Source organism: Nelumbo nucifera, chromosome 1 (assembly GCF_055504915.1).
Source record: "Nelumbo nucifera cultivar China Antique chromosome 1, China Antique-T2T, whole genome shotgun sequence".
Lineage (NCBI taxonomy): Eukaryota > Viridiplantae > Streptophyta > Magnoliopsida > Proteales > Nelumbonaceae > Nelumbo > Nelumbo nucifera.
In genome coordinates, this window is record NC_142649.1 from 188871697 (window position 1) to 188875659 (window position 3963).

At 38.7% G+C, this 3963-nt stretch overlaps 1 non-coding gene across 1 annotated transcript; it reads right to left on the bottom strand.

The window, feature by feature from the left end:
• Nucleotides 1–3644: 3644 nt before the first annotated feature.
• LOC148804271 (small nucleolar RNA R71) lies at nucleotides 3645–3751 on the bottom strand. The gene has a single exon (XR_016081667.1). It is a non-coding gene; the product is annotated as a small nucleolar RNA R71 (small nucleolar RNA).
• Between the last annotated feature and the right edge of the window lie 212 nt (nucleotides 3752–3963).

Consider the following 3963-nt stretch of genomic DNA (forward strand, 5'->3'; position numbering starts at 1 on the left):
ATGCACGGTGCCGAGCTTTCGAAAGTCGAGGCCAACGCCTCCACGCTCCCAGTCCTCCACAACTTTCTCAAGAGGTGGACCAACAAAGTAGCTGCCACTTGGACAAGGGAAGCCCTCCGAAGCCGAAGCTGACGTCTCCACTTTCCCAGTCCTCCACAACTTTCTCAAGAGGTGGATGAACAAAGTAGCTACCACTTGGACAAGGGAAGCCCTCCAAAGCCGAAGCTGACGTCTCCACGCTCCTAAGCCAACCTATCCCCAACGTCTCCAAAGCTGAGGCCAATGCCTCCGCACTCAAAGACAAGGCTCTCCCTAGCAAAGACGAAGCCGAAGCCGAGGTCCTTGCCAAAGCAAGCTAGTTAGTGCCTCCTAGTAAGGAATAGTACACTCTCTTCAGCCGAAGCCGAGGTCCTCATCTAGACCTCCACCACAGCCTCGAGAGTGGGGAGCAAATGGTATAGGCGCACATGGCATGCCCAATGGTGTAGATGCACGTGGTAGCCTCAGATGGCGAAACACAGCTTAGGACGGATCTTATCCTGATCGTCCGCCCGTAACAAACTCTAGGCAGACTTAAGTACAAATAAGTGGCGTCACTTCTTAGGTAAGCTATCTTGGCATTTATTTTTCTAAGCTTTCCAACTTCCTGATGACCTCGTCTGAACTATTCTACTCAAGCCTCGTCCAACCCCTTTACTACGCCCTTGCTAACTTGATCGTCGCAATCTCCGCCCCTGGGATAACACAGAGGGAGTCTAACGTGCTTCTTAACCTACAAGTTGGACTCATAAGCCTTCGGGCACATCAACAAGCCCTGTCTTAAATGCATAATTATATTATTACCCTCGGCCCATTCTAGGAAGCAACAGTACCTATGTATATGATGATGAAAACAATACGATTCACATGTGCTAATTCCTAAAACATTTTGATTTTGGCACGAGCATTTCATTGGAAAGATGGAATGAAACAATACTGCCGTTGGTTGCAAAGGCACCAGCAAAATCTATGGACGGATGCGAAATTATATTTTATTGGAAGTCCTTAACTCATAGGTGGGAGAAGCAATAAAACAAGTCCTTAACTCAAGAGGGAGGGACATGAGAATGAGAGAGACAAAGGAGGCAACGCAACACGGGATTTTGGCATCCGCAATCCAGGCTTGCAGCAGCAGAGACAGACGTGATGGTGATGGTGATGGTGGTAGACGCGATATGTACGCTCAGACTAGACTAGACCAGTCACTACTCACTAGTAGATCCAAATGGAATCCAACCCAATTCAAGCTTTTGATAGGTGGCAAGTGGTTCAAACTTTATCCATCTTTCCTCCCATTGTCCATGTGGGTCCAGAGAACATAATAATAAAAAGATCATCCTGATTATTAATTGATGTCATCCGCTCCCTCATTAAATGCCATGTTGTACACGCGCTTCTTCCCGGCTTCCGCGTGGTTTTTTATCATCTTTGTCGTTGCGATTCGATTCTGCGGCTATACTGTCTTTGTCAGTTGTCACTCTCTCTTTCTCTACCGCCGTACAGTTGAAGAATTAGTCCTTTTTTTGGTATTAACTGTCAACCGCGTATATAGATCAAGATGCATTGCATTTGCATACACCATAAACATGCCCACGTCACAATTGTTTCTCTCTCTCTCTCTATTCCCTAATGTACTTTAGTTTTAGCCTTTTTAAGTTAGCCCCCACACTTTCTTGGACGTTTCTAAAAGAATTGTCAATTGTTGGTGGATCTCTGTTTGACAGTGGATTTATGTAATGTGGCATCAATCCCCGGGCAGGATTATTTCAGCTAGTGGGCGTCAGATTTCTGAGGTGGCATCAATCTTCTATTTTTATATCGAACCGGATACAATTTCATCATATTTGCATCCTATTATGAAAACGTATAGATAGCACCCACATCCCATTATCATATCGGATTTCCAACTGGATTTAGATTTAATATGCAATCATCTTATTAGATTTAATCTGATTAATATGTATAATAAATATATATATATATATATAACATTAAATTTATTAATTTTAAACATTATGATAAACCTATATTTATACATATTTTCAGACCTCTAACTTGATGACTTTGGTAATAATGTTTTTGGATTTACCATGGTATTGTATTAATTATGATGAAATTGTCTTGCAAGGTGATTTGGAGCTTAATTGTGAAATTTTAAAAGGAGTTCGATTTAATTGACCAAGATAATCATAGAGGAAGGACCATGCAGCAATGATGCTCCATGATGTAGCCATGAAAGAGAGAATCCATTGAAATCGGATTTGATATGTATACACAAAAATCAGGAAATTTCCTATTTTGATATAATTCTCGTATTTTTGGCATAACTTTCTGCCAATAACTCGGATTGAGGTGATTCAAACGGCTAATTAAAGCTAAGAGATAGGGCTACAATTCTTATGTTTATCACTCACCCTAATTCCGCCGTCAACCAAGTGAAATTTGAGCTACAAGTTTTGGGTCTGATAGTTAGCAATGCAGAAGAGATAGGAATTCAACTGAGATAAAGACTAAGAGACTTAATTTGTGTTGAATTAGGAGTCTGCATTGAGAAGTAATTGATATACCTTAGGGTAAATAGGTAATTATATAATTAATTTAGGAATATTCACCATCACATGCAAATAACTTTATTATACATTAGGGTAATTTTGGTCTTGAGTTGGATTAAATAGGTAATTATATAACCTTGATTTAATGAAATCTAAACCCTAACTGCATTCATCCATCGATTCAGTTTTTTGTTAAGTTCTTGGATTTGCGTTAAATCTTTTAGTTTTTATTCATTCAATTGATTCACGAATTCAACTTAAGTTAATTTAAAATTGATTCAGTACTATGATCTAGTCTCTGTGGGATCGGCACTTTTCTCATCATTATATGCGCATATGACTAAGGTACACTTTCTTGAATTAGCTGTGCATAAATCACACAACAAGTTTTTGGCGTCGTTACCGGGGACTAGTTTATTGCATATCAAAACTACCTAAATTAGCCTTAGATTGAACATCTATTTGCTTTATTTTCGGATTTAAAATTTTCCATTTTAATTTCTGTTAGGTTCGGCTTTATAAATTTTTTTTTTAGGAAATTTTTAATTTTTTTCTTTTCTTTGTCGGTTCATAGTGCATGACACACACTAGTGGTGGAGAATTAATACCCCTTGATTAAGAAATCGAAAGGACTTTGAAAAAGTGATGAGAGAGAGAAAGAACAAGATGGCTCATGACCAAAATAATCCAAGGACATTGATCTCCTACGCTATACCTACTCTTGATGGTACTACATTAAGCATTAGGAGGTTGAATGTGCAAGCAAACAATTTTGAGATCAAGCCTGCATTTATTCAGAAGATCTAGATGAGTGTACAATTTTTTGGTCCCAATGATGACCCTAACTCTCATATTGCTAATTTTCTTGAAATATGTGATACTTTTAAGCATAATGGAGTTAGTGATGATGCCATTAGACTTAGGTTGTTTCCTTTCTCCTTAAGGGATAAAGCAAAAGATTGGCTTAACTCTCTTCCTACAGGTTCGATTACTACATGGAATGACTTGGCACAAAAGTTTTTATCTAAGTATTTTTCACATGCTAAAATGGCTAAATTAAGGAATGACATAACAACTTTTTCTCAATTTGATAATGAAACATTATATGAGTCGTGGGAGAGATTTAAGAAACTGCTTAGGAAGTGTCCTTACCATGGTCTACCTGTTTGGATGCAAGTGCAAACTTTTTATAGTGGCATTAATCAATCTAATCGTTCAATGTTAGATGCAGCTGTAGGTGGTACCCTTATGAAGAAAACTCCCAAAGAAGCACATGAACTTTTGGAGGAGATGGCGGCCAATAGCTATCAATGGGGTAATGAGAGAGCAAATAAAAAGGGAGTTGGAATTTAAAATGTTGATTCTATTACTA